Genomic DNA, 23547 nt, shown 5'->3' on the forward strand with positions numbered 1-23547 from the left:
CTTATTGCTTTGAAGTGCTTTTCAACTCAGGAATAGCATTTACAATGTTTGGCATTGTACTAGTTCACATGACTTTACTTTGACTTAGATTTCAGCCTAAAACTGGCCACACTGACTTAAATCAACTGTAAATCATCTAATCCATACTCTACTGACCAGATTTAGCAATTAGATTCAGAGTTTTGAGACTTTCATTCTTTTATTGCTTTGAAGTGCTTTTCAGCTCAGGAATAGCATTTACAATGTTTGGCATTGTACTAGTTCACATGACTTTACTTTGACTTATATTTCAGCCTAAAACAGGTCACACTGACTCAAAACAAGTGTAAATCATATAATCTATACTCTACTGACAAGATTTAGCCATTAGATTCCGAGTTTTGAGACTTTCATTCTTTTATTGCTTTAAAGTGCTTTTCAGCTACTGAATAGCGTTTTCAATGCATTTACAATGTTTGGCATCGTACTAGTTCACATGACATGACTTTGACTTAGATTTCAGCCTAAAACAGGTAACACCGACTCAAATAAACTGTAAATCATCTAATCCATACTCTACTGACAAGATTTAGCCATTAGATTCCGAGTTTTGAGACTTTCATTCTTGATTGCTTTAAAGTGCATTTCAGCTCCTGAATAGCGTTTTCAATGCATTTACAATGTTTGGCATTGTACTAGTTCACATGACATGACTTTGACTTAGATTTCAGCCTAAAACAGGTAACACCGACTCAAATAAACTGTAAATCATCTAATCCATACTCTACTGACAAGATTTAGCCATTAGATTCCGAGTTTTGAGACTTTCATTCTTTATTGCTTTAAAGTGCTTTTCAGCTCCTGAATAGCGTTTTCAATGCATTTACAATATTTGGCATTGTACTAGTTCACATGACTTTACTTTGACTTAGATTTCAGCCTAAAACAGGTCACACTGACTCAAATCAACTGTAAATCATCTAATCCATACTCTACTGAAAATATTTAACCATTAGATTCTGAGTTTTGAGACTTTCATTCTTTTATTGCTTTGAAGTGCTTTTCAGCTCAGGAATAGCATTTACAATGTTTGGCATTGTACTAGTTCACATGACATGACTTTGACTTAGATTTCAGGCTTAAACAGGCCACACTGACTCAAATCAACTGTAAATCATCTAATCCATACTCTACTGACAAGATTTAGCCATTAGATTCCGAGTTTTGAGACTTTCATTCTTGATTGCTTCAAGTGCATTTCAGCTCTTGAATAGCGTTTTCAATGCATTTACAATGTTTGGCATTGTACTAGTTCACATGACATGACTTTGACTTAGATTTCAGCCTAAAACAGGTAACACCGACTCAAATAAACTGTAAATCATCTAATCCATACTCTACTGACAAGATTTAGCCATTAGATTCCGAGTTTTGAGACTTTCATTCTTTATTGCTTTAAAGTGCTTTTCAGCTCCTGAATAGCGTTTTCAATGCATTTACAATATTTGGCATTGTACTAGTTCACATGACTTTACTTTGACTTAGATTTCAGCCTAAAACATGTCACACTGACTCAAATCAACTGTAAATCATCTAATCCATACTCTATTGACAAGATTTAACCATTAGATTCCGAGTTTTGAGACTTTCATTCTTTTATTGCTTTAAAGTGCTTTTCAGCTACTGAATAGCGTTTTCAATGCATTTACAATGTTTGGCATCGTACTAGTTCACATGACATGACTTTGACTTAGATTTCAGCCTAAAACAGGTAACACCGACTCAAATAAACTGTAAATCATCTAATCCATACTCTACTGACAAGATTTAGCCATTAGATTCCGAGTTTTGAGACTTTCATTCTTGATTGCTTTAAAGTGCATTTCAGCTCCTGAATAGCGTTTTCAATGCATTTACAATGTTTGGCATTGTACTAGTTCACATGACATGACTTTGACTTAGATTTCAGCCTAAAACAGGTAACACCGACTCAAATAAACTGTAAATCATCTAATCCATACTCTACTGACAAGATTTAGCCATTAGATTCCGAGTTTTGAGACTTTCATTCTTTATTGCTTTAAAGTGCTTTTCAGCTCCTGAATAGCGTTTTCAATGCATTTACAATATTTGGCATTGTACTAGTTCACATGACTTTACTTTGACTTCGATTTCAGCCTAAAACATGTCACACTGACTCAAATCAACTGTAAATCATCTAATCCATACTCTACTGACCAGATTTAGCCATTAGATTCCGAGTTTTGAGACTTTCATTCTTTTATTGCTTTAAAGTGCTTTTCAGCTACTGAATAGCGTTTTCAATGCATTTACAATATTTGGCATTGTACTAGTTCACATGACTTTACTTTGACTTAGATTTCAGCCTAAAACAGGTCACACTGACTCAAATCAACTGTAAATCATCTAATCCATACTCTACTGACCAGATTTAGCCATTAGATTCCGAGTTTTGAGACTTTCATTCTTTTATTGCTTTAAAGTGCTTTTCAGCTACTGAATAGCGTTTTCAATGCATTTACAATATTTGGCATTGTACTAGTTCACATGACTTTACTTTGACTTAGATTTCAGCCTAAAACAGGTCACACTGACTCAAATCAACTGTAAATCATCTAATCCATACTCTACTGAAAAGATTTAACCATTAGATTCCGAGTTTTGAGACTTTCATTCTTTTATTGCTTTAAAGTGCTTTTCAGCTACTGAATAGCGTTTTCAATGCATTTACAATATTTGGCATTGTACTAGTTCACATGACTTTACTTTGACTTAGATTTCAGCCTAAAACAGGTCACACTGACTCAAATCAACTGTAAATCATCTAATCCATACTCTACTGACCAGATTTAGCCATTAGATTCCGAGTTTTGAGACTTTCATTCTCTTATTGCTTTGAAGTGCTTTTCAGCTCAGGAATAGCATTTACAATGTTTGGCATTGTACTAGTTCACATGACTTTACTTTGACTTAGATTTCAGCCTAAAACTGGCCACACTGACTTAAATCAACTGTAAATCATCTAATCCATACTCTACTGACCAGATTTAGCCATTAGATTCAGAGTTTTGAGACTTTCATTCTTTTATTGCTTTGAAGTGCTTTTCAGCTCAGGAATAGCATTTACAATGTTTGGCATTGTACTAGTTCACATGACTTTACTTTGACTTAGATTTCAGCCTAAAACATGTCACACTGACTCAAATCAACTGTAAATAATCTAATCCATACTCTACTGACAAGATTTAGCCATTAGATTCCGAGTTTTGAGACTTTCATTCTTGATTGCTTCAAGTGCATTTCAGCTCTTGAATAGCGTTTTCAATGCATTTACAATGTTTGGCATCGTACTAGTTCACATGACATGACTTTGACTTAGATTACAGCCTAAAACAGGTAACACCGACTCAAATAAACTGTAAATCATCTAATCCATACTCTACTGACCAGATTTAGCCATTAGATTCCGAGTTTTGAGACTTTCATTCTTTATTGCTTTAAAGTGCTTTTCAGCTCCTGAATAGCGTTTTCAATGCATTTACAATATTTGGCATTGTACTAGTTCACATGACTTTACTTTGACTTAGATTTCAGCCTAAAACATGTCACACTGACTCAAATCAACTGTAAATCATCTAATCCATACTCTACTGACCAGATTTAGCCATTAGATTCCGAGTTTTGAGACTTTCATTCTTTTATTGCTTTAAAGTGCTTTTCAGCTACTGAATAGCGTTTTCAATGCATTTACAATGTTTGGCATCGTACTAGTTCACATGACATGACTTTGACTTAGATTTCAGCCTAAAACAGGTAACACCGACTCAAATAAACTGTAAATCATCTAATCCATACTCTACTGACAAGATTTAGCCATTAGATTCCGAGTTTTGAGACTTTCATTCTTGATTGCTTTAAAGTGCATTTCAGCTCCTGAATAGCGTTTTCAATGCATTTACAATGTTTGGCATTGTACTAGTTCACATGACATGACTTTGACTTAGATTTCAGCCTAAAACAGGTAACACCGACTCAAATAAACTGTAAATCATCTAATCCATACTCTACTGACAAGATTTAGCCATTAGATTCCGAGTTTTGAGACTTTCATTCTTTATTGCTTTAAAGTGCTTTTCAGCTCCTGAATAGCGTTTTCAATGCATTTACAATATTTGGCATTGTACTAGTTCACATGACTTTACTTTGACTTCGATTTCAGCCTAAAACATGTCACACTGACTCAAATCAACTGTAAATCATCTAATCCATACTCTACTGACCAGATTTAGCCATTAGATTCCGAGTTTTGAGACTTTCATTCTTTTATTGCTTTAAAGTGCTTTTCAGCTACTGAATAGCGTTTTCAATGCATTTACAATATTTGGCATTGTACTAGTTCACATGACTTTACTTTGACTTAGATTTCAGCCTAAAACAGGTCACACTGACTCAAATCAACTGTAAATCATCTAATCCATACTCTACTGAAAAGATTTAACCATTAGATTCTGAGTTTTGAGACTTTCATTCTTTTATTGCTTTGAAGTGCTTTTCAGCTCAGGAATAGCATTTACAATGTTTGGCATTGTACTAGTTCACATGACTTTACTTTGACTTAGATTTCAGCCTTAAACAGGCCACACTGACTCAAATCAACTGTAAATCATCTAATCCATACTCTACTGACAAGATTTAGCCATTAGATTCCGAGTTTTGAGACTTTCATTCTTGATTGCTTCAAGAGCATTTCAGCTCTTGAATGGCGTTTTCAATGCATTTACAATGTTTGGCATTGTACTAGTTCACATGACATGACTTTGACTTAGATTTCAGCCTAAAACAGGTAACACCGACTCAAATAAACTGTAAATCATCTAATCCATACTCTACTGACAAGATTTAGCCATTAGATTCCGAGTTTTGAGACTTTCATTCTTTATTGCTTTAAAGTGCTTTTCAGCTCCTGAATAGCGTTTTCAATGCATTTACAATATTTGGCATTGTACTAGTTCACATGACTTTACTTTGACTTAGATTTCAGCCTAAAACATGTCACACTGACTCAAATCAACTGTAAATCATCTAATCCATACTCTACTGACCAGATTTAGCCATTAGATTCCGAGTTTTGAGACTTTCATTCTTTTATTGCTTTAAAGTGCTTTTCAGCTACTGAATAGCGTTTTCAATGCATTTACAATATTTGGCATTGTACTAGTTCACATGACTTTACTTTGACTTAGATTTCAGCCTAAAACAGGTCACACTGACTCAAATCAAGTGTAAATCATCTAATCCATACTCTATTGACAAGATTTAACCATTAGATTCCCAGTTTTGAGACTTTCATTCTCTTATTGCTTTGAAGTGCTTTTCAGCTCAGGAATAGCATTTACAATGTTTGGCATTGTACTAGTTCACATGACTTTACTTTGACTTAGATTTCAGCCTAAAACTGGCCACACTGACTTAAATCAACTGTAAATCATCTAATCCATACTCTACTGACCAGATTTAGCCATTAGATTCAGAGTTTTGAGACTTTCATTCTTTTATTGCTTTGAAGTGCTTTTCAGCTCAGGAATAGCATTTACAATGTTTGGCATTGTACTAGTTCACATGACTTTACTTTGACTTAGATTTCAGCCTAAAACATGTCACACTGACTCAAATCAACTGTAAATAATCTAATCCATACTCTACTGACAAGATTTAGCCATTAGATTCCGAGTTTTGAGACTTTCATTCTTGATTGCTTCAAGTGCATTTCAGCTCTTGAATAGCGTTTTCAATGCATTTACAATGTTTGGCATCGTACTAGTTCACATGACATGACTTTGACTTAGATTACAGCCTAAAACAGGTAACACCGACTCAAATAAACTGTAAATCATCTAATCCATACTCTACTGACCAGATTTAGCCATTAGATTCCGAGTTTTGAGACTTTCATTCTTTATTGCTTTAAAGTGCTTTTCAGCTCCTGAATAGCGTTTTCAATGCATTTACAATATTTGGCATTGTACTAGTTCACATGACTTTACTTTGACTTAGATTTCAGCCTAAAACATGTCACACTGACTCAAATCAACTGTAAATCATCTAATCCATACTCTACTGACCAGATTTAGCCATTAGATTCCGAGTTTTGAGACTTTCATTCTTTTATTGCTTTAAAGTGCTTTTCAGCTACTGAATAGCGTTTTCAATGCATTTACAATGTTTGACATCGTACTAGTTCACATGACATGACTTTGACTTAGATTTCAGCCTAAAACAGGTAACACCGACTCAAATAAACTGTAAATCATCTAATCCATACTCTACTGACAAGATTTAGCCATTAGATTCCGAGTTTTGAGACTTTCATTCTTGATTGCTTTAAAGTGCATTTCAGCTCCTGAATAGCGTTTTCAATGCATTTACAATGTTTGGCATTGTACTAGTTCACATGACATGACTTTGACTTAGATTTCAGCCTAAAACAGGTAACACCGACTCAAATAAACTGTAAATCATCTAATCCATACTCTACTGACAAGATTTAGCCATTAGATTCCGAGTTTTGAGACTTTCATTCTTTATTGCTTTAAAGTGCTTTTCAGCTCCTGAATAGCGTTTTCAATGCATTTACAATATTTGGCATTGTACTAGTTCACATGACTTTACTTTGACTTCGATTTCAGCCTAAAACATGTCACACTGACTCAAATCAACTGTAAATCATCTAATCCATACTCTACTGACCAGATTTAGCCATTAGATTCCGAGTTTTGAGACTTTCATTCTTTTATTGCTTTAAAGTGCTTTTCAGCTACTGAATAGCGTTTTCAATGCATTTACAATATTTGGCATTGTACTAGTTCACATGACTTTACTTTGACTTAGATTTCAGCCTAAAACAGGTCACACTGACTCAAATCAACTGTAAATCATCTAATCCATACTCTACTGAAAAGATTTAACCATTAGATTCTGAGTTTTGAGACTTTCATTCTTTTATTGCTTTGAAGTGCTTTTCAGCTCAGGAATAGCATTTACAATGTTTGGCATTGTACTAGTTCACATGACTTTACTTTGACTTAGATTTCAGCCTAAAACAGGTCACACTGACTCAAATCAACTGTAAATCATCTAATCCATACTCTACTGACCAGATTTAGCCATTAGATTCCGAGTTTTGAGACTTTCATTCTCTTATTGCTTTGAAGTGCTTTTCAGCTCAGGAATAGCATTTACAATGTTTGGCATTGTACTAGTTCACATGACTTTACTTTGACTTAGATTTCAGCCTAAAACTGGCCACACTGACTTAAATCAACTGTAAATCATCTAATCCATACTCTACTGACCAGATTTAGCCATTAGATTCAGAGTTTTGAGACTTTCATTCTTTTATTGCTTTGAAGTGCTTTTCAGCTCAGGAATAGCATTTACAATGTTTGGCATTGTACTAGTTCACATGACTTTACTTTGACTTAGATTTCAGCCTAAAACATGTCACACTGACTCAAATCAACTGTAAATCATCTAATCCATACTCTACTGACCAGATTTAGCCATTAGATTCCGAGTTTTGAGACTTTCATTCTTTTATTGCTTTAAAGTGCTTTTCAGCTACTGAATAGCGTTTTCAATGCATTTACAATGTTTGGCATCGTACTAGTTCACATGACATGACTTTGACTTAGATTTCAGCCTAAAACAGGTAACACCGACTCAAAAAAACTGTAAATCATCTAATCCATACTCTACTGACAAGATTTAGCCATTAGATTCCGAGTTTTGAGACTTTCATTCTTGATTGCTTTAAAGTGCATTTCAGCTCCTGAATAGCGTCTTCAATGCATTTACAATATTTGGCATTGTACTAGTTCACATGACTTTACTTTGACTTCGATTTCAGCCTAAAACAGGTAACACCGACTCAAATAAACTGTAAATCATCTAATCCATACTCTACTGACCAGATTTAGCCATTAGATTCCGAGTTTTGAGACTTTCATTCTTTTATTGCTTTAAAGTGCTTTTCAGCTACTGAATAGCGTTTTCAATGCATTTACAATATTTGGCATTGTACTAGTTCACATGACTTTACTTTGACTTAGATTTCAGCCTTAGATTTCAGCCTAAAACAGGTCACACTGACTCAAATCAACTGTAAATCATCTAATCCATACTCTACTGAAAAGATTTAACCATTAGATTCTGAGTTTTGAGACTTTCATTCTTTTATTGCTTTGAAGTGCTTTTCAGCTCAGGAATAGCATTTACAATGTTTGGCATTGTACTAGTTCACATGACTTTACTTTGACTTAGATTTCAGCCTTAAACAGGCCACACTGACTCAAATCAACTGTAAATCATCTAATCCATACTCTACTGACAAGATTTAGCCATTAGATTCCGAGTTTTGAGACTTTCATTCTTGATTGCTTCAAGTGCATTTCAGCTCTTGAATAGCGTTTTCAATGCATTTACAATATTTGGCATCGTACTATTTCACATGACATGACTTTGACTTAGATTTCAGCCTAAAACAGGTAACACCGACTCAAATCAACTGTGAATAATCTAATCCATACTCTACTGAAAAGATTTAACCATTAGATTCCAAATTTTGAGACTTTTATTCTTTTGTTGCTTTGAAGTGCTTTTCAGCTCAGGAATAGCATTTACAATGTTTGGCATTGTACTAGTTCACATGACTTTACTTTGACTTACATTTCAGACTAAAACAGGCCACACTGACTCAAATCAACTGTAAATCATCTAATCCATACTCTACTGACAAGATTTAGCCATTAGATTCCGAGTTTTGAGACTTTCATTCTTGATTGCTTCAAGTGCATTTCAGCTCTTGAATAGCGTTTTCAATGCATTTACAATGTTTGGCATTGTACTAGTTCACATGACATGACTTTGACTTAGATTTCAGCCTAAAACAGGTAACACCGACTCAAATAAACTGTAAATCATCTAATCCATACTCTACTGACAAGATTTAGCCATTAGATTCCGAGTTTTGAGACTTTCATTCTTTATTGCTTTAAAGTGCTTTTCAGCTCCTGAATAGCGTTTTCAATGCATTTACAATATTTGGCATTGTACTAGTTCACATGACTTTACTTTGACTTAGATTTCAGCCTAAAACAGGTTACACTGACTCAAATCAAGTGTAAATCATCTAATCCATACTCTATTGACAAGATTTAACCATTAGATTCCCAGTTTTGAGACTTTCATTCTTTATTGCTTTAAAGTGCTTTTCAGCTCAGGAATAGCGTTTTGAAATGCATTTACAATGTTTGGCATTGTTTTAGTTCACATGACATGACTTATATTTCAGCCTAAAAAAGGTCACACTGACTCAAATCAACTGTAAATCATCTAATCCATACTCTACTGACCAGATTTAGCCATTAGATTCCGAGTTTTGAGACTTTCATTCTTTATTGCTTTAAAGTGCTTTTCAGCTCCTGAATAGCGTTTTCAATGAATTTACAATATTTGGCATTGTACTAGTTCACATGACTTTACTTTGACTTAGATTTCAGCCTAAAACATGTCACACTGACTCAAATCAACTGTAAATCATCTAATCCATACTCTACTGACCAGATTTAGCCATTAGATTCCGAGTTTTGAGACTTTCATTCTTTTATTGCTTTAAAGTGCTTTTCAGCTACTGAATAGCGTTTTCAATGCATTTACAATATTTGGCATTGTACTAGTTCACATGACTTTACTTTGACTTAGATTTCAGCCTAAAACAGGTCACACTGACTCAAATCAACTGTAAATCATCTAATCCATACTCTACTGACAAGATTTAGCCATTAGATTCCGAGTTTTGAGACTTTCATTCTTTCATTGCTTTGAAGTGCTTTTCAGCTCAGGAATAGCATTTACAATGTTTGGCATTGTACTAGTTCACTTGACTTTGACTTACATTTCAGACTAAAACAGGCCACACTGACTCAAATCAACTGTAAATCATCTAATCCATACTCTACTGACAAGATTTAGCCATTAGATTCCGAGTTTTGAGACTTTCATTCTTGAATTGCTTCAAGTGCATTTCAGCTCTTGAATAGCGTTTTCAATGCATTTACAATATTTGGCATCGTACTATTTCACATGACATGACTTTGACTTAGATTTCAGCCTAAAACAGGTAACACCGACTCAAATCAACTGTGAATCATCTAATCCATACCCTACTGAAAAGATTTAACCATTAGATTCCAAATTTTGAGACTTTCATTCTTTTATTGCTTTGAAGTGCTTTTCAGCTCAGGAATAGCATTTACAATGTTTGGCATTGTACTAGTTCACATGACTTTACTTTGACTTACATTTCAGACTAAAACAGGCCACACTGACTCAAATCAACTGTAAATCATCTAATCCATACTCTACTGACAAGATTTAGCCATTAGATTCCGAGTTTTGAGACTTTCATTGTTTCAAGTGCATTTCAGCTCTTGAATAGCGTTTTCAATGCATTTACAATGTTTGGCATTGTACTAGTTCACATGACATGACTTTGACTTAGATTTCAGCCTAAAACAGGTAATACCGACTCAAATAAACTGTAAATCATCTAATCCATACTCTATTGACAAGATTTAACCATTAGATTCCCAGTTTTGAGACTTTCATTCTTTATTGCTTTAAAGTGCTTTTCAGCTCAGGAATAGCGTTTTAAAATGCATTTACAATGTTTGGCATTGTTTTAGTTCACATGACATGACATAGATTTCAGCCTAAAAAAGGTCACACTGACTCAAATCAACTGTAAATCATCTAATCCACACTCTACTGACCAGATTTAGCCATTAGATTCCGAGTTTTGAGACTTTCATTCTCTTATTGCTTTGAAGTGCTTTTCAGCTCAGGAATAGCATTTACAATGTTTGGCATTGTACTAGTTCACATGACTTTACTTTGACTTAGATTTCAGCCTAAAACTGGCCACACTGACTTAAATCAACTGTAAATCATCTAATCCATACTCTACTGACCAGATTTAGCAATTAGATTCAGAGTTTTGAGACTTTCATTCTTTTATTGCTTTGAAGTGCTTTTCAGCTCAGGAATAGCATTTACAATGTTTGGCATTGTACTAGTTCACATGACTTTACTTTGACTTATATTTCAGCCTAAAACAGGTCACACTGACTCAAAACAAGTGTAAATCATATAATCTATACTCTACTGACAAGATTTAGCCATTAGATTCCGAGTTTTGAGACTTTCATTCTTTTATTGCTTTAAAGTGCTTTTCAGCTACTGAATAGCGTTTTCAATGCATTTACAATGTTTGGCATCGTACTAGTTCACATGACATGACTTTGACTTAGATTTCAGCCTAAAACAGGTAACACCGACTCAAATAAACTGTAAATCATCTAATCCATACTCTACTGACAAGATTTAGCCATTAGATTCCGAGTTTTGAGACTTTCATTCTTGATTGCTTTAAAGTGCATTTCAGCTCCTGAATAGCGTTTTCAATGCATTTACAATGTTTGGCATTGTACTAGTTCACATGACATGACTTTGACTTAGATTTCAGCCTAAAACAGGTAACACCGACTCAAATAAACTGTAAATCATCTAATCCATACTCTACTGACAAGATTTAGCCATTAGATTCCGAGTTTTGAGACTTTCATTCTTTATTGCTTTAAAGTGCTTTTCAGCTCCTGAATAGCGTTTTCAATGCATTTACAATATTTGGCATTGTACTAGTTCACATGACTTTACTTTGACTTAGATTTCAGCCTAAAACAGGTCACACTGACTCAAATCAACTGTAAATCATCTAATCCATACTCTACTGAAAATATTTAACCATTAGATTCTGAGTTTTGAGACTTTCATTCTTTTATTGCTTTGAAGTGCTTTTCAGCTCAGGAATAGCATTTACAATGTTTGGCATTGTACTAGTTCACATGACATGACTTTGACTTAGATTTCAGGCTTAAACAGGCCACACTGACTCAAATCAACTGTAAATCATCTAATCCATACTCTACTGACAAGATTTAGCCATTAGATTCCGAGTTTTGAGACTTTCATTCTTGATTGCTTCAAGTGCATTTCAGCTCTTGAATAGCGTTTTCAATGCATTTACAATGTTTGGCATTGTACTAGTTCACATGACATGACTTTGACTTAGATTTCAGCCTAAAACAGGTAACACCGACTCAAATAAACTGTAAATCATCTAATCCATACTCTACTGACAAGATTTAGCCATTAGATTCCGAGTTTTGAGACTTTCATTCTTTATTGCTTTAAAGTGCTTTTCAGCTCCTGAATAGCGTTTTCAATGCATTTACAATATTTGGCATTGTACTAGTTCACATGACTTTACTTTGACTTCGATTTCAGCCTAAAACATGTCACACTGACTCAAATCAACTGTAAATCATCTAATCCATACTCTACTGACCAGATTTAGCCATTAGATTCCGAGTTTTGAGACTTTCATTCTTTTATTGCTTTAAAGTGCTTTTCAGCTACTGAATAGCGTTTTCAATGCATTTACAATATTTGGCATTGTACTAGTTCACATGACTTTACTTTGACTTAGATTTCAGCCTTAAACAGGCCACACTGACTCAAATCAACTGTAAATCATCTAATCCATACTCTACTGACAAGATTTAGCCATTAGATTCCGAGTTTTGAGACTTTCATTCTTGATTGCTTCAAGAGCATTTCAGCTCTTGAATGGCGTTTTCAATGCATTTACAATGTTTGGCATTGTACTAGTTCACATGACATGACTTTGACTTAGATTTCAGCCTAAAACAGGTAACACCGACTCAAATAAACTGTAAATCATCTAATCCATACTCTACTGACAAGATTTAGCCATTAGATTCCGAGTTTTGAGACTTTCATTCTTTATTGCTTTAAAGTGCTTTTCAGCTCCTGAATAGCGTTTTCAATGCATTTACAATATTTGGCATTGTACTAGTTCACATGACTTTACTTTGACTTAGATTTCAGCCTAAAACAGGTCACACTGACTCAAATCAAGTGTAAATCATCTAATCCATACTCTATTGACAAGATTTAACCATTAGATTCCCAGTTTTGAGACTTTCATTCTTTATTGCTTTAAAGTGCTTTTCAGCTCAGGAATAGCGTTTTGAAATGCATTTACAATGTTTGGCATTGTTTTAGTTCACATGACATGACTTAGATTTCAGCCTAAAAAAGGTCACACTGACTCAAATCAACTGTAAATCATCTAATCCATACTCTACTGACCAGATTTAGCCATTAGATTCCGAGTTTTGAGACTTTCATTCTTTATTGCTTTAAAGTGCTTTTCAGCTCCTGAATAGCGTTTTCAATGCATTTACAATATTTGGCATTGTACTAGTTCACATGACTTTACTTTGACTTAGATTTCAGCCTAAAACATGTCACACTGACTCAAATCAACTGTAAATCATCTAATCCATACTCTACTGACCAGATTTAGCCATTAGATTCCGAGTTTTGAGACTTTCATTCTTTTATTGCTTTAAAGTGCTTTTCAGCTACTGAATAGCGTTTTCAATGCATTTACAATATTTGGCATTGTACTAGTTCACATGACTTTACTTTGACTTAGATTTCAGCCTAAAACAGGTCACACTGACTCAAATCAACTGTAAATCATCTAATCCATACTCTACTGACCAGATTTAGCCATTAGATTCCGAGTTTTGAGACTTTCATTCTTTTATTGCTTTAAAGTGCTTTTCAGCTACTGAATAGCGTTTTCAATGCATTTACAATATTTGGCATTGTACTAGTTCACATGACTTTACTTTGACTTAGATTTCAGCCTAAAACAGGTCACACTGACTCAAATCAACTGTAAATCATCTAATCCATACTCTACTGAAAAGATTTAACCATTAGATTCCGAGTTTTGAGACTTTCATTCTTTTATTGCTTTAAAGTGCTTTTCAGCTACTGAATAGCGTTTTCAATGCATTTACAATATTTGGCATTGTACTAGTTCACATGACTTTACTTTGACTTAGATTTCAGCCTAAAACAGGTCACACTGACTCAAATCAACTGTAAATCATCTAATCCATACTCTACTGACCAGATTTAGCCATTAGATTCCGAGTTTTGAGACTTTCATTCTCTTATTGCTTTGAAGTGCTTTTCAGCTCAGGAATAGCATTTACAATGTTTGGCATTGTACTAGTTCACATGACTTTACTTTGACTTAGATTTCAGCCTAAAACTGGCCACACTGACTTAAATCAACTGTAAATCATCTAATCCATACTCTACTGACCAGATTTAGCCATTAGATTCAGAGTTTTGAGACTTTCATTCTTTTATTGCTTTGAAGTGCTTTTCAGCTCAGGAATAGCATTTACAATGTTTGGCATTGTACTAGTTCACATGACTTTACTTTGACTTAGATTTCAGCCTAAAACATGTCACACTGACTCAAATCAACTGTAAATAATCTAATCCATACTCTACTGACAAGATTTAGCCATTAGATTCCGAGTTTTGAGACTTTCATTCTTGATTGCTTCAAGTGCATTTCAGCTCTTGAATAGCGTTTTCAATGCATTTACAATGTTTGGCATCGTACTAGTTCACATGACATGACTTTGACTTAGATTACAGCCTAAAACAGGTAACACCGACTCAAATAAACTGTAAATCATCTAATCCATACTCTACTGACCAGATTTAGCCATTAGATTCCGAGTTTTGAGACTTTCATTCTTTATTGCTTTAAAGTGCTTTTCAGCTCCTGAATAGCGTTTTCAATGCATTTACAATATTTGGCATTGTACTAGTTCACATGACTTTACTTTGACTTAGATTTCAGCCTAAAACATGTCACACTGACTCAAATCAACTGTAAATCATCTAATCCATACTCTACTGACCAGATTTAGCCATTAGATTCCGAGTTTTGAGACTTTCATTCTTTTATTGCTTTAAAGTGCTTTTCAGCTACTGAATAGCGTTTTCAATGCATTTACAATGTTTGGCATCGTACTAGTTCACATGACATGACTTTGACTTAGATTTCAGCCTAAAACAGGTAATACCGACTCAAATAAACTGTAAATCATCTAATCCATACTCTATTGACAAGATTTAACCATTAGATTCCCAGTTTTGAGACTTTCATTCTTTATTGCTTTAAAGTGCTTTTCAGCTCAGGAATAGCGTTTTAAAATGCATTTACAATGTTTGGCATTGTTTTAGTTCACATGACATGACATAGATTTCAGCCTAAAAAAGGTCACACTGACTCAAATCAACTGTAAATCATCTAATCCACACTCTACTGACCAGATTTAGCCATTAGATTCCGAGTTTTGAGACTTTCATTCTCTTATTGCTTTGAAGTGCTTTTCAGCTCAGGAATAGCATTTACAATGTTTGGCATTGTACTAGTTCACATGACTTTACTTTGACTTAGATTTCAGCCTAAAACTGGCCACACTGACTTAAATCAACTGTAAATCATCTAATCCATACTCTACTGACCAGATTTAGCAATTAGATTCAGAGTTTTGAGACTTTCATTCTTTTATTGCTTTGAAGTGCTTTTCAGCTCAGGAATAGCATTTACAATGTTTGGCATTGTACTAGTTCACATGACTTTACTTTGACTTATATTTCAGCCTAAAACAGGTCACACTGACTCAAAACAAGTGTAAATCATATAATCTATACTCTACTGACAAGATTTAGCCATTAGATTCCGAGTTTTGAGACTTTCATTCTTTTATTGCTTTAAAGTGCTTTTCAGCTACTGAATAGCGTTTTCAATGCATTTACAATGTTTGGCATCGTACTAGTTCACATGACATGACTTTGACTTAGATTTCAGCCTAAAACAGGTAACACCGACTCAAATAAACTGTAAATCATCTAATCCATACTCTACTGACAAGATTTAGCCATTAGATTCCGAGTTTTGAGACTTTCATTCTTGATTGCTTTAAAGTGCATTTCAGCTCCTGAATAGCGTTTTCAATGCATTTACAATGTTTGGCATTGTACTAGTTCACATGACATGACTTTGACTTAGATTTCAGCCTAAAACAGGTAACACCGACTCAAATAAACTGTAAATCATCTAATCCATACTCTACTGACAAGATTTAGCCATTAGATTCCGAGTTTTGAGACTTTCATTCTTTATTGCTTTAAAGTGCTTTTCAGCTCCTGAATAGCGTTTTCAATGCATTTACAATATTTGGCATTGTACTAGTTCACATGACTTTACTTTGACTTAGATTTCAGCCTAAAACAGGTCACACTGACTCAAATCAACTGTAAATCATCTAATCCATACTCTACTGAAAATATTTAACCATTAGATTCTGAGTTTTGAGACTTTCATTCTTTTATTGCTTTGAAGTGCTTTTCAGCTCAGGAATAGCATTTACAATGTTTGGCATTGTACTAGTTCACATGACATGACTTTGACTTAGATTTCAGGCTTAAACAGGCCACACTGACTCAAATCAACTGTAAATCATCTAATCCATACTCTACTGACAAGATTTAGCCATTAGATTCCGAGTTTTGAGACTTTCATTCTTGATTGCTTCAAGTGCATTTCAGCTCTTGAATAGCGTTTTCAATGCATTTACAATGTTTGGCATTGTACTAGTTCACATGACATGACTTTGACTTAGATTTCAGCCTAAAACAGGTAACACCGACTCAAATAAACTGTAAATCATCTAATCCATACTCTACTGACAAGATTTAGCCATTAGATTCCGAGTTTTGAGACTTTCATTCTTTATTGCTTTAAAGTGCTTTTCAGCTCCTGAATAGCGTTTTCAATGCATTTACAATATTTGGCATTGTACTAGTTCACATGACTTTACTTTGACTTAGATTTCAGCCTAAAACATGTCACACTGACTCAAATCAACTGTAAATCATCTAATCCATACTCTATTGACAAGATTTAACCATTAGATTCCGAGTTTTGAGACTTTCATTCTTTTATTGCTTTAAAGTGCTTTTCAGCTACTGAATAGCGTTTTCAATGCATTTACAATGTTTGGCATCGTACTAGTTCACATGACATGACTTTGACTTAGATTTCAGCCTAAAACAGGTAACACCGACTCAAATAAACTGTAAATCATCTAATCCATACTCTACTGACAAGATTTAGCCATTAGATTCCGAGTTTTGAGACTTTCATTCTTGATTGCTTTAAAGTGCATTTCAGCTCCTGAATAGCGTTTTCAATGCATTTACAATGTTTGGCATTGTACTAGTTCACATGACATGACTTTGACTTAGATTTCAGCCTAAAACAGGTAACACCGACTCAAATAAACTGTAAATCATCTAATCCATACTCTACTGACAAGATTTAGCCATTAGATTCCGAGTTTTGAGACTTTCATTCTTTATTGCTTTAAAGTGCTTTTCAGCTCCTGAATAGCGTTTTCAATGCATTTACAATATTTGGCATTGTACTAGTTCACATGACTTTACTTTGACTTCGATTTCAGCCTAAAACATGTCACACTGACTCAAATCAACTGTAAATCATCTAATCCATACTCTACTGACCAGATTTAGCCATTAGATTCCGAGTTTTGAGACTTTCATTCTTTTATTGCTTTAAAGTGCTTTTCAGCTACTGAATAGCGTTTTCAATGCATTTACAATATTTGGCATTGTACTAGTTCACATGACTTTACTTTGACTTAGATTTCAGCCTAAAACAGGTCACACTGACTCAAATCAACTGTAAATCATCTAATCCATACTCTACTGACCAGATTTAGCCATTAGATTCCGAGTTTTGAGACTTTCATTCTTTTATTGCTTTAAAGTGCTTTTCAGCTACTGAATAGCGTTTTCAATGCATTTACAATATTTGGCATTGTACTAGTTCACATGACTTTACTTTGACTTAGATTTCAGCCTAAAACAGGTCACACTGACTCAAATCAACTGTAAATCATCTAATCCATACTCTACTGAAAAGATTTAACCATTAGATTCCGAGTTTTGAGACTTTCATTCTTTTATTGCTTTAAAGTGCTTTTCAGCTACTGAATAGCGTTTTCAATGCATTTACAATATTTGGCATTGTACTAGTTCACATGACTTTACTTTGACTTAGATTTCAGCCTAAAACAGGTCACACTGACTCAAATCAACTGTAAATCATCTAATCCATACTCTACTGACCAGATTTAGCCATTAGATTCCGAGTTTTGAGACTTTCATTCTCTTATTGCTTTGAAGTGCTTTTCAGCTCAGGAATAGCATTTACAATGTTTGGCATTGTACTAGTTCACATGACTTTACTTTGACTTAGATTTCAGCCTAAAACTGGCCACACTGACTTAAATCAACTGTAAATCATCTAATCCATACTCTACTGACCAGATTTAGCCATTAGATTCAGAGTTTTGAGACTTTCATTCTTTTATTGCTTTGAAGTGCTTTTCAGCTCAGGAATAGCATTTACAATGTTTGGCATTGTACTAGTTCACATGACTTTACTTTGACTTAGATTTCAGCCTAAAACATGTCACACTGACTCAAATCAACTGTAAATAATCTAATCCATACTCTACTGACAAGATTTAGCCATTAGATTCCGAGTTTTGAGACTTTCATTCTTGATTGCTTCAAGTGCATTTCAGCTCTTGAATAGCGTTTTCAATGCATTTACAATGTTTGGCATCGTACTAGTTCACATGACATGACTTTGACTTAGATTACAGCCTAAAACAGGTAACACCGACTCAAATAAACTGTAAATCATCTAATCCATACTCTACTGACCAGATTTAGCCATTAGATTCCGAGTTTTGAGACTTTCATTCTTTATTGCTTTAAAGTGCTTTTCAGCTCCTGAATAGCGTTTTCAATGCATTTACAATATTTGGCATTGTACTAGTTCACATGACTTTACTTTGACTTAGATTTCAGCCTAAAACATGTCACACTGACTCAAATCAACTGTAAATCATCTAATCCATACTCTACTGACCAGATTTAGCCATTAGATTCCGAGTTTTGAGACTTTCATTCTTTTATTGCTTTAAAGTGCTTTTCAGCTACTGAATAGCGTTTTCAATGCATTTACAATGTTTGGCATCGTACTAGTTCACATGACATGACTTTGACTTAGATTTCAGCCTAAAACAGGTAACACCGACTCAAATAAACTGTAAATCATCTAATCCATACTCTACTGACAAGATTTAGCCATTAGATTCCGAGTTTTGAGACTTTCATTCTTGATTGCTTTAAAGTGCATTTCAGCTCCTGAATAGCGTTTTCAATGCATTTACAATGTTTGGCATTGTACTAGTTCACATGACATGACTTTGACTTAGATTTCAGCCTAAAACAGGTAACACCGACTCAAATAAACTGTAAATCATCTAATCCATACTCTACTGACAAGATTTAGCCATTAGATTCCGAGTTTTGAGACTTTCATTCTTTATTGCTTTAAAGTGCTTTTCAGCTCCTGAATAGCGTTTTCAATGCATTTACAATATTTGGCATTGTACTAGTTCACATGACTTTACTTTGACTTCGATTTCAGCCTAAAACATGTCACACTGACTCAAATCAACTGTAAATCATCTAATCCATACTCTACTGACCAGATTTAGCCATTAGATTCCGAGTTTTGAGACTTTCATTCTTTTATTGCTTTAAAGTGCTTTTCAGCTACTGAATAGCGTTTTCAATGCATTTACAATATTTGGCATTGTACTAGTTCACATGACTTTACTTTGACTTAGATTTCAGCCTAAAACAGGTCACACTGACTCAAATCAACTGTAAATCATCTAATCCATACTCTACTGAAAAGATTTAACCATTAGATTCTGAGTTTTGAGACTTTCATTCTTTTATTGCTTTGAAGTGCTTTTCAGCTCAGGAATAGCATTTACAATGTTTGGCATTGTACTAGTTCACATGACTTTACTTTGACTTAGATTTCAGCCTTAAACAGGCCACACTGACTCAAATCAACTGTAAATCATCTAATCCATACTCTACTGACAAGATTTAGCCATTAGATTCCGAGTTTTGAGACTTTCATTCTTGATTGCTTCAAGAGCATTTCAGCTCTTGAATGGCGTTTTCAATGCATTTACAATGTTTGGCATTGTACTAGTTCACATGACATGACTTTGACTTAGATTTCAGCCTAAAACAGGTAACACCGACTCAAATAAACTGTAAATCATCTAATCCATACTCTACTGACAAGATTTAGCCATTAGATTCCGAGTTTTGAGACTTTCATTCTTTATTGCTTTAAAGTGCTTTTCAGCTCCTGAATAGCGTTTTCAATGCATTTACAATATTTGGCATTGTACTAGTTCACATGACTTTACTTTGACTTAGATTTCAGCCTAAAACATGTCACACTGACTCAAATCAACTGTAAATCATCTAATCCATACTCTACTGACCAGATTTAGCCATTAGATTCCGAGTTTTGAGACTTTCATTCTTTTATTGCTTTAAAGTGCTTTTCAGCTACTGAATAGCGTTTTCAATGCATTTACAATATTTGGCATTGTACTAGTTCACATGACTTTACTTTGACTTAGATTTCAGCCTAAAACAGGTCACACTGACTCAAATCAAGTGTAAATCATCTAATCCATACTCTATTGACAAGATTTAACCATTAGATTCCCAGTTTTGAGACTTTCATTCTCTTATTGCTTTGAAGTGCTTTTCAGCTCAGGAATAGCATTTACAATGTTTGGCATTGTACTAGTTCACATGACTTTACTTTGACTTAGATTTCAGCCTAAAACTGGCCACACTGACTTAAATCAACTGTAAATCATCTAATCCATACTCTACTGACCAGATTTAGCCATTAGATTCAGAGTTTTGAGACTTTCATTCTTTTATTGCTTTGAAGTGCTTTTCAGCTCAGGAATAGCATTTACAATGTTTGGCATTGTACTAGTTCACATGACTTTACTTTGACTTAGATTTCAGCCTAAAACATGTCACACTGACTCAAATCAACTGTAAATAATCTAATCCATACTCTACTGACAAGATTTAGCCATTAGATTCCGAGTTTTGAGACTTTCATTCTTGATTGCTTCAAGTGCATTTCAGCTCTTGAATAGCGTTTTCAATGCATTTACAATGTTTGGCATCGTACTAGTTCACATGACATGACTTTGACTTAGATTACAGCCTAAAACAGGTAACACCGACTCAAATAAACTGTAAATCATCTAATCCATACTCTACTGACCAGATTTAGCCATTAGATTCCGAGTTTTGAGACTTTCATTCTTTATTGCTTTAAAGTGCTTTTCAGCTCCTGAATAGCGTTTTCAATGCATTTACAATATTTGGCATTGTACTAGTTCACATGACTTTACTTTGACTTAGATTTCAGCCTAAAACATGTCACACTGACTCAAATCAACTGTAAATCATCTAATCCATACTCTACTGACCAGATTTAGCCATTAGATTCCGAGTTTTGAGACTTTCATTCTTTTATTGCTTTAAAGTGCTTTTCAGCTACTGAATAGCGTTTTCAATGCATTTACAATGTTTGGCATCGTACTAGTTCACATGACATGACTTTGACTTAGATTTCAGCCTAAAACAGGTAACACCGACTCAAATAAACTGTAAATCATCTAATCCATACTCTACTGACAAGATTTAGCCATTAGATTCCGAGTTTTGAGACTTTCATTCTTGATTGCTTTAAAGTGCATTTCAGCTCCTGAATAGCGTTTTCAATGCATTTACAATGTTTGGCATTGTACTAGTTCACATGACATGACTTTGACTTAGATTTCAGCCTAAAACAGGTAACACCGACTCAAATAAACTGTAAATCATCTAATCCATACTCTACTGACAAGATTTAGCCATTAGATTCCGAGTTTTGAGACTTTCATTCTTTATTGCTTTAAAGTGCTTTTCAGCTCCTGAATAGCGTTTTCAATGCATTTACAATATTTGGCATTGTACTAGTTCACATGACTTTACTTTGACTTCGATTTCAGCCTAAAACATGTCACACTGACTCAAATCAACTGTAAATCATCTAATCCATACTCTACTGACCAGATTTAGCCATTAGATTCCGAGTTTTGAGACTTTCATTCTTTTATTGCTTTAAAGTGCTTTTCAGCTACTGAATAGCGTTTTCAATGCATTTACAATATTTGGCATTGTACTAGTTCACATGACTTTACTTTGACTTAGATTTCAGCCTAAAACAGGTCACACTGACTCAAATCAACTGTAAATCATCTAATCCATACTCTACTGAAAAGATTTAACCATTAGATTCTGAGTTTTGAGACTTTCATTCTTTTATTGCTTTGAAGTGCTTTTCAGCTCAGGAATAGCATTTACAATGTTTGGCATTGTACTAGTTCACATGACTTTACTTTGACTTAGATTTCAGCCTTAAACAGGCCACACTGACTCAAATCAACTGTAAATCATCTAATCCATACTCTACTGACAAGATTTAGCCATTAGATTCCGAGTTTTGAGACTTTCATTCTTGATTGCTTCAAGAGCATTTCAGCTCTTGAATGGCGTTTTCAATGCATTTACAATGTTTGGCATTGTACTAGTTCACATGACATGACTTTGACTTAGATTTCAGCCTAAAACAGGTAACACCGACTCAAATAAACTGTAAATCATCTAATCCATACTCTACTGACAAGATTTAGCCATTAGATTCCGAGTTTTGAGACTTTCATTCTTTATTGCTTTAAAGTGCTTTTCAGCTCCTGAATAGCTTTTTCAATGCATTTACAATATTTGGCATTGTACTAGTTCACATGACTTTACTTTGACTTAGATTTCAGCCTAAAACAGGTCACACTGACTCAAATCAAGTGTAAATCATCTAATCCATACTCTATTGACAAGATTTAACCATTAGATTCCCAGTTTTGAGACTTTCATTCTTTATTGCTTTAAAGTGCTTTTCAGCTCAGGAATAGCGTTTTGAAATGCATTTACAATGTTTGGCATTGTTTTAGTTCACATGACATGACTTAGATTTCAGCCTAAAAAAGGTCACACTGACTCAAATCAACTGTAAATCATCTAATCCATACTCTACTGACCAGATTTAGCCATTAGATTCCGAGTTTTGAGACTTTCATTCTTTATTGCTTTAAAGTGCTTTTCAGCTCCTGAATAGCGTTTTCAATGCATTTACAATATTTGGCATTGTACTAGTTCACATGACTTTACTTTGACTTAGATTTCAGCCTAAAACATGTCACACTGACTCAAATCAACTGTAAATCATCTAATCCATACTCTACTGACCAGATTTAGCCATTAGATTCCGAGTTTTGAGACTTTCATTCTTTTATTGCTTTAAAGTGCTTTTCAGCTACTGAATAGCGTTTTCAATGCATTTACAATATTTGGCATTGTACTAGTTCACATGACTTTACTTTGACTTAGATTTCAGCCTAAAACAGGTCACACTGACTCAAATCA

The sequence above is a fragment of the Osmerus eperlanus genome, chromosome 26 (assembly GCF_963692335.1).
Source record: "Osmerus eperlanus chromosome 26, fOsmEpe2.1, whole genome shotgun sequence".
Taxonomy (NCBI): Eukaryota; Metazoa; Chordata; class Actinopteri; order Osmeriformes; family Osmeridae; genus Osmerus; species Osmerus eperlanus.